Source organism: Haemaphysalis longicornis, unplaced genomic scaffold (genome assembly GCF_048455015.1).
Source record: "Haemaphysalis longicornis isolate Haplotype H1 unplaced genomic scaffold, Haemaphysalis longicornis Haplotype H1 scaffold_10, whole genome shotgun sequence".
In the NCBI taxonomy this organism is placed as follows: Eukaryota; Metazoa; Arthropoda; class Arachnida; order Ixodida; family Ixodidae; genus Haemaphysalis; species Haemaphysalis longicornis.
In genome coordinates, this window is record NW_027526204.1 from 103767266 (window position 1) to 103776703 (window position 9438).

At 46.0% G+C, this 9438-nt stretch overlaps 1 protein-coding gene across 1 annotated transcript in view; it reads right to left on the minus strand.

Annotated features, from left to right (window-relative positions):
• LOC144159012 (putative serine carboxypeptidase CPVL) overlaps positions 1 to 3133 on the minus strand; it is a 49894-nt gene extending 46761 nt beyond the window's left edge. The window contains exon 1 of the mRNA XM_077690242.1: positions 3055 to 3133. The gene's annotated coding sequence lies outside the window, so the exon portion shown is untranslated. The remainder of the gene's footprint in view (positions 1 to 3054) is intronic.
• Between the last annotated feature and the right edge of the window lie 6305 nt (positions 3134 to 9438).

Sequence of the window (9438 nt, forward strand, 5' to 3'; positions counted from 1 at the left end):
GGGCTAAATTAACGAACGACGTCAATAGCAGCCGAAGAAAAATTCTACAAATCTTCGCCGCCAAATCCCGCAAATCGACTGGGCCGTTCAGGGCAACTTTTTAGGAAACTTCACGCTCGTCAGCACCAAGTTCGCGAGCTTTCAATTGGGCAGCTGCGTAGCCAAAAATTAATTATGATCCATGTATTAAAATTGCATATGTGTAATTCGCTTTTTTTTCAGTTTAATCAGCCCAACGGCAGCGCCCCTTAGGTCGATGCAGAGGGGGTATTCTGCTCTATGCCACATGAGGTGCAGTAAATTGCGGTTACAGAACGCATATAAAAGCACGGGATAGTGGATCTCCTAAAAACTGCCTGATTTTCACTGCAAAGCTTCGTGGCGCTGCTCTATTTTTATTTCTATGTGCGTGTGCTTTGATGAGAGCTTTGTTATTCGGCGTCACGACATAAGAATCGGCTAAAGCGTAGCCCACGAGCACAGTAAGATTCTTCTTCCCGCATTGACCGAGATCTCGAAATAAAATTGAACATTACGTGCAGTGTTGAAGGTTTTTAGGCAATTTGACGATTTTTTTACTTTTGACGAAAAAAACAGCAAGTAATTGCGGACGAGGTAGGTGGAAAGCGGGCTTTCAAAATTCAAAAGACTGGACAAAAGCTTGTTCTTTACGAATGAGTTACGTAACCGACCTTACTTAGTTTTTAAGCATTCATACGACGTGCTCGCACAGCCATTTCTGTGGGTATTAATGGCATGGAACACCCAAGAAATTATTATGTCCCACGAATCAGCCAATTCCAAACTATTCTGAGAGCAATGGAGGCGTCATGCCTGGGGTCTGCACTTTTACAATCTTGTATCCATAGCAGAGAAACGGCTCAAAAGATCAGATTGTACGGATTGGAAAGGTGGGATTTTCTTGCATGGTGTTGCTCACACTGGTTGGAACCGTCCTCGAAAGAACTTGTGGGCATTCCTCGCTCAATGGCTGAGAGAGAATAAAGGTTTATTTAAATCAATAGGGGGGATTGTACTGAAGCTTGAAGGAGGCGTCTTCAGTCTAGGATGCCTTGAGCGCGAGCAGCATCGACAGCCCTTTGAAAGAGCCGAAGCTGGTCGTCCAGGCTGGTGCTCGCCAAGGCTCTCTCCCAAAGCTCGACAGTAGAAAGTTGCAGGTTGGGAGGAATCAGTGGGGATTGGGCACACCCTCCGACCATATGGCGTAGCGTTCCGGGTTCTCCGCAAAATCGGCAAAGCATGGAGTTTGGCGGCTGAAAAGGTGACGCCGGATAGGATGAGGAATGTATTCGTCTGGAGTGTACGTAAATGACATTCGTGCTCTCGGGGTAGAGATTTGCGGGGGGGAGGGGGGGAAGGGGGGAGCGAGTGTCGGACGCGACAGCCTGTAGTGCTGCGTGATCCCGGAGTTAGAGGTCAAGGGCTGCATGCGCTCGGGTTCGGCAACGCTGCTCTTGGCGCCCGCTCGGTAGGTCAATTCTCGAGCGATGGCGTCCGCCGCCTCGTTTCCAGGGATACCGTGATGTGTCGGAGCCCATAGAATCCTGATTAGTCTCTTCGGGGGCTGATGCTGGATGATGCGTAGCGTTGTTGTGTGTAGGCGTCCGCTAGCGAAATTCCGACAAGCCTGCTGCGAGTAAGCGACAATGACCGCTGCATGAGTTTGTACGACGGCGTGGGCAATGCCACTTCCTCCGCTTGTGTAGTATTGTCGCGGCAAGTGAGAGGCTGCAACGGTGCTTGTTTTCGACGACTACGGCGAATACCGTTGCGGACCTACCCGGATAAGACGCCGCTTCCGTATACGCCGTTGTTGGTTGATTGCCATAGATCTTGTACTCGGCTTTTGCTCTGGCTTACCTCCTGTCGACGTGGTGCACGAGCACGTGGCGAAGTAATGATAAGCAGGGCTTGCGTAATATATCAATGACGTGACTCACAACTTCAAAAAAAAAGAAATGGTACAGACATAACATATATTTTAAGTAAAGCGCGAATAATTCTTAAACCGCTCATCTTCATTTTTTTTTGTTGCTTTATAGTCAGATTTGGCTTCATGGTGTGACCAAATCGGGGTACTTTTTGTCGTTTTTAGTTTTGGTTAGTCCACTGGGCTATACGATATGTCCGATTTTTCGTCTCGTTTTGATGTTTTCGTAGTTTTTGTTTTTGCTTGGTTTTAATTATCTCTATTTATATGATGACGGCTAATCAATGGCTTAACTTCGCCAATGATGCAGTTTTGTGAAGGCCCAAGCTCACCCGGTTGGGGCTTTTTCAGAGCTTTCTTCGTATTTATGGTTGTTTATTTAAATTTGTCGGGTGAAGACGGTGGATTAGATAAACTTTTGAAGTTCTGTTAGCTCAGTTTTAGTTCGTTTGTGTTACGAAATTCTTGTTTTTGTTTTGTTTATGCGACAAATTATCTACATATAGACTCTTAGATTGTCTCAAACTATCCTAAAATGAAGTAGTCCTGTACAGATACCAGGCGTTGTACATTATCAGACTCTTTAAAATAAGGCTTCATTAGTCTTCATCCTAGTCATCATCATCACTTCATCAATTTCATTGGTTCTCATACACCTTGTGTAGCAAGCTAGTGCCTCTTCGAGGTCAACCTCACCAGTACCATTAAATACTATTCTCTCTCTCGTGTTTTTTTTTCTTTTTACAAATCCCTGATGTCTGTTTTTGTTTGTTTGTTTGTTTTTGTGGCTTAATCGCTCGTGGGAGGTACATTTTTTTTCTGCCACAAACTACATTTGTATTATTATAACGGCTTATGTCTTAACTTCGCCAATTCGGCATTTTTTTCTGATACAAAGCCATAAACGGTTCGTGATCTGCGGTACGGCGCAAGAAATACGTTCACAATAAAATAAGCGCACCATTCTACGGCCCCTCAGTTCGACTACTATTTGTTAATTGTGCTTTACAGGAAGTTCAATAATATTGTGACAACCTCCTGTATTTAGCTCGCGACAAGCCTTTCAAAGCTCTGTAGTAACCCGTTAAGACAAATGCGTTTACCTGAACTGCAAGGTTGCGTTGAATTCTTGTAGGGTGCCTCCTAAACCACACTTTTGCAAACTCCGACCCTCTCTCCTTCTTAAACTGCCCACTTCAAAACGTTTTTATGCGCAGTATAGAACGCGTCCTACCGTCTGCTCGTGAAATAGCCTGCTGCCTTCCACCATATGTTCCCTGAGTGCTGCGTTTTTGTGTATGCGTGTAAAAAGCGTTGTTCCCATGCACACGTGTTTTATACGTGATATGCACAAAACGTTTGAATCTCTCTTGGAATGACATGTTTTAACACATGCTGCTGACGCATGCGGGGCTAGCCATTGTGCGAACTGTCAGGTTGAGTGTCAGAGATATTCGACAGCTACAAACAAACTGTTATTTTTACATATATCCTCTATTGCCCTTGAAAACATTCATGACGTGTTATAAATCTTTCACCAAAGTGTGTCCAGTTATTTGCGAGCGCTAAACAAAGCATGCGCCCTTGAAAAAACTCATATAAATAGCACGCATCCCAAACAACGCTTAAATGTGCCAACGCCGACTGAACCACAAATAATTATAAACTGAAACAAACGTATGGATCCTATCCGACAAGTGAGACTCCGTCCTAAAGAAGCTAACTGAAAATGCAAAGGAAGTAACTGACGCATAGCGACAAGTTGAGTGGCTTCAGTCTAAACAAAGTGACCAGGGAGTAAATGATGTACAAAAAATTGGTTGCGGTTCGACGTCATTAAACCAAGTTTGTCGACCGAAATTGCTTTTGAGTTTATATTTTGTGTCGTCAGAAGCACTATTTACAGACGATGGTGATGTTTTTATTACTCTAGGATACGACGCATATTTCCGAAATCCCCGAACTCACCTCACGGGCAGCGGAGCTGTATTACAAAAAAAAAATCAGGTACTGATGTAAACTCACTTACAGTGAATTGTTGAAACAAGTTGGCCTGTACCGATGGACTACGGTGCAGACAATATAACTACACCATTCTCGCTCGCAACTGGCAGTTGTTGAATAATGCAGGAAACGCCAGAAACGTCAAACAGATGACGACCCCCTGTACGTTTTTGGTCACTGCGCTTTGTGACGTCACAACAGTGGTGAACGGCGAGAGCTCATTAGAGAAGCATCTGTTGAAGTTTTTTCTGTAACACACAACTCCAAAGTGGTTGATCACGTAAAATAAACCTAAATCAAAGCGTGAGCTCATCGTATATAAAAAACCACAAGTTACAGCTTTTATACACTGCGAGGCAGCCTGCTTCCCTCACTATTCAGTGAGCCATCATGCTTACAATTTCGTTTTCTAAAAGCATTGGTGCGGGAAGTCAGTAGCCTACGGCGGTGAGTGCCAGAGCGTCTGCAAGCAGTGTACGCGGCAGGAAGGCGCTAAAGTGTGTTCATTACAATCGGCGAAATGAAAATGATGACTGCAGGTGGTTAAGTGAGCCACCTGAGCTTCCAATCTCCCGTTCTCCTCGCGCGGAGGAGCAACACTTTATTTAAAATGTTGCTATCGGTCAAGCGCGCCCGGTTCGAATGTAATCGCCCGTGAAATGAATTTAGTGCGATTGGTTAGTTCACCGATCCGCCAGTTCTCCTTCAGCCGCCGTTGAGAATCCGGAAAGCGTGCGTCGCTCTGCCCTTGTTATGTTTCAGCCAGAGGGAACGAGGGCCACGACGACTACGCCACACGGCTGCCACGAAGAGTGTTCACTTCACGCTAAGTTCACCACGTGCGACAGAAGGTAATATGAGATGACTGTGATCGCCAGACGAGGCGAAGTGAAGGCGCCCTCCTGAACGACGCCAGCTGGGAGCCCGGGTCTCCGCTCTTGATATTCCAAACAGCACTGGTTGCTTCAAAAGCGGCCAAGCCGCTTTTGAAGATCAAGGCAGGCACGCCGGCCACTCGAGAATCTGAACACGCTTAATTATTCCGTCGTCCATGGTTTAGAGACGTAAAAGCTACCGATACCAGCGTTTCCGCTCTCTACCCCACTGGGGCTTCACTCTTATTTTGTGACGCAATGGCGACGCCGCGGAAACATGAAAGGGAAGCGCGTGATAGAAACACCAGCTTTATTTACTTATTTCTTAGCTAATAACGCATCGTTGCTCGTCTACCAAAAGCCGATTGAGCTACGAAACGTATGATCTTTCAGTTAAAAGAAAATTTCATTCAAGCTCCTTCCGGAAATCACGATTATAAAGTGCTCCACTGCGCATGAACAATTATGTCATTAGCTTGCCTTTCGCCCTCCCTGTGAATCGTGTACAACCTTTTTTCTATTAAGAAAATTTATTCCTATTTTCTGCTCAGAATAAATTCGAGAAAATATGTGGTGGTGACCGAGGAAAGCCTTCCATAAACCATAATATTAATAATTGATAGTGGATGTTTGGAGCAATTTCATATACAATAAGGTCCCATAAAATATCTTGCGGCTATTGTTACTACTCCATTAAAGCATGTATTTAACATTTATTTTTCTAGCACAACTTTACCTTCATGTCTTCAAATGGGGAAGGTTGTCGTTTTAGGGGCGAAGCTCCTCTTGCTCGGGCCCTGTCCCGGCCGTACACGGCACATTGATGATGATTGTGGCAGGATCTCCCTAGGGATTGGCCAACCAAAGATTGGCCGAAGATGTCATAACGTTGAACGCGTTCGTTGCTACCCAACAAGGAGGAGAGGAAGAAAAAGAGGTTGTCGTTCATCGCCTGCGAGCTCGCTAAAGACACGTCCCGGGGATACGTGACACAAGACGCTCTTCAGAAGGCGACGGCCAAGGTGGCTAAAATGTCACACACCGAATCCACCAACTTACCCCTGGATATTCTCATCGCCCTAAACAAGCCCTACATAATCACCCTAAACACCGATGTCGCCGACGGGCTTGTCAACGGAGCGGTGGAAAGCTTGTCGTGTCGAGTCTTTATATGATGTGTGGGCGAATGTTTCACGGTTTTACTGATAAGCATTTTAGCTTCGCCCCTCTCATCATCATTCACTTCGTTGAGATGGCTGGATTTTTTTTATATTGTAACGACGAAATTTGTCCAATACCTGCTGCCACGGTAGCATGATGATCGCAGTGAATAAGTCGAGACATCGAAGAATGGTTTATGGTTAACTGGTTTACTTTACTGGTGACATTTACTGACCTTTACGATACGCAAATTTGAACGAATGTACATATTGCATCAATTGAGAAAAACAGTCAATAGAGCAAGGATACTTAACGGAACATGGCTGACTGAATCGCGGTCACAGGGCTACAAGGACCCGACGATGGACGGCGGAATTTCTGAAGTGAGTCGTGGTGCAGGCCGCCACCCCCGTGAACCCGGCGGAGAGGGTTTATATTCGCTTCATGCAGACTCATGGGAAAAAAGCGCATTCTGGCCCCACTTTCTGCAGCCAATTGGGGAGACGCTTGTAAACACCAATCAGTCATGTTCCCGCCAAAGTGAAAAGGACCATTCACACAGAGAAACAAGGTTTGAACTCGAAAATGCGCGCTTGGAGAATTATGGGTGTAAAGAAAGTAGTTCAGACAAAACATTAAAGTAAACAGTGTAAAAGACAAAAAGGTCGTCCGAACGAGACCGAAGACCCGGAGCCCAAAAGCGACCAGTGCACACGCAACGGGGGGTATGGAACGCCATGGTTGCGCCGAAACCCAAGCTGGGCCGATGGTCCCCCTTACCAGCCGCGTCTTCTGGTCGGTCAGCGCGCACGCCGCTTGCCTTTCTTAGAAAGAACAGTGCTTGGCGACTGAAAAGGGATGCTACAAAATAGAAAAAAACAAGCAGAACGGGGATCCGTGACACCTTCCCCTCTGGGAAAAAGAGTGTCCCCACTGTTGTACAAAGTTTCAAAATATAGGACAAAATTCCCAACTAGTTGCAATGATAATGAACAAACAGGGCAGGCAGACTCAAGAAAACGAAACACAGGCTCTAACACAGTAGTCGACAAAGTATCTTGACGGAATCAGTCCCCACATGTGCACATCTCTTCTCCACCACAGGCGAAAATATTCCACTTATACATAACAAAAAAATAACAACACGGACGCCCGAAATAACATACGAAAAGCAGGCACGATCTAAAAGTCACATACCAAGGAGATTGAAAAAGCAGCTCAGCTAGCCAGCCAAAATTAATCACATAACAAAACCCAGGATCGTTCTATCGACAAACGCCACACAAGTACATATTCAGTGCCTTACAGATAGGCCAAAGATTACAAGCGGTTTATAAGATATAAGGTACTATAAATAAATAAAAATATATACAAGGGTGCGCTTTACTGAAGTGAGATCTCATGCATCAGTGAAAATCTACGTACATCCGCAACTGTTGGGCAGTTCACTTGACACAACGTTTCTATATTCCACCTTACTCATTCTATAACAGCCCTCCTCGCTGCATTTAAAATAGATCCACACATTCATTCCAACATGGAAGACAACACAAAGAAACAGCTGAAAACTTGTTAGGAGCAAACGGCGACTTGTAAACATAAAACATACGAAATACAAAACTTGGCAGTCGCGCGTATGACAAAATAGAGGTGGGCGCCTGCGAAACCTTTAAGCACATTTCACACCCTTCTCGCCGGTGAAAACTAAGAAACAAACATTAAACCGAACAAACATTCATACATATTTTTTAATGGGCACAAACGAATGCACTCATCAACGTAAAAACGATCAGTCATTAACAACGAGGGCTTGCAGACTACATATTGGTTAGTATTCATGCTAAGAAAAGAAAAATAAAGAGGTTCTGCCAAACCTCAGCAGCGGTGACAATAAACTGTCGCCAACCCGACGCATTCGCAGAACTGCACACCCGCTAGCCCTCCCCGTCCGCGATATCCCGGGCACCCCTTCTGGTGTCTGTTGATAGTTCGAACAGCGCCGTGCAGCGTAAACATCTCTTCTCAGCTCCTCGTTTCCCTCAAACCCCCAACACTGAAGTGGTTGCCGTATTTATTACGAGACAATACCTAACGTCGGTGGAAAGGAGCCTAGAAAACGGATCTCAGCGATCACAAATATAGTGAGATCTGCTCAAAAATCAGCCTTTTCATGGGCACGTGGGGGTCTTCCTCTCCATGGCGGCCCTTTCGCTGGGAGAGCCGAACGCTTGTGCCGTTTAGATTCTGACTACAAGGTCGTCCTTCAACTCCCACACGAAGAGCCCACTACCCCACAACAAACTTGCTGCACCCTCCTAATCGTTTCTCCAGCATCAGCAGCGGCTGAGTACAGATAGCTATCTGCTGGTGATGAAGCGAATGAACCAAAGATAACCAACCAGTGGGCGCCCCAGAATAGCCGAGAAGGGAAGCCCACAGGCCCACAGTCATGCGGTGCGCCGAGAGGCAAAAATCTGCCACCTTACTGCATCAGTTGAAAGTTTGTGGCTGCAATGAAGATCGGTGGTCGTGGCGACGATCGTTTCACGTATGGGCCACAAGCTTATTTTTCCGGGGCCAGTGCCCATCATGACGAGCTTGGCGTGCGTCAGGATGGTAGCACGCTGGTGGCCGTAGGGGAAAGAGAAAGTCATTCTCGCTCTTGAAGATTTCGTTCCTTGCCTTTGGTGCCCACGTTGCCCGGACGATTGACACGAACTCAGATGAGTCTTGTCCGGTGCAATGGATGGAGAGCTTAACGATGAGTAGCCTGAAGAACAGCGTGAGAAGAGGGGGATAAGGAGCTCATGATGGTAGAGCGGGGTGTTCGATACCGCACACTCTCCACCACTTTTGTAACGGCAAAATTTGTCCAATACCTGTCGCTACGGTAGCATGATGATCCCAGTGAATGAGTCGAGACGTCGAAGAAAGGTTTAATGTTAAATGGTTTACTTTACTGGTGACATTTAGTGATCTTTAACACTTACAAATTTGAAGGCGTACACTGATTACATCAAATGAGAAAAACATTCAGGAGAACAGGAGTACTGAACGGGACATGGCTGATTGAATCACGGTCTCCCGGCTACAAGGACACGACGACGTGCAGTGTTTTCTGAAGGGAGTCCTGGTGCAGGCCGCCAGGCCCGTGAACCCGGCGGAGAGGGTTTCTATTCGCTTCATGCTGACTCGTGGAAAAAAAGCGCATTCTGGCCCCACTTTCTGCAGCCAATCGGGGAGACGCTTGTAAACACCAATAAGCCATGTTCCCGCCAAAGTGAAAAGGACCATTCACACACAGAAACAAGGTTTCAACTCGAAAACGCGCGCTTGGAGAATTATGGGTGAAAAGAAAGTAGTTCAGAGAAAACACTAACATGAAGAGTCGAAAAGACAGAAAGGTCTTCTGAACTACACCGAGGACCCGGAGCCCGAAAGCGACCA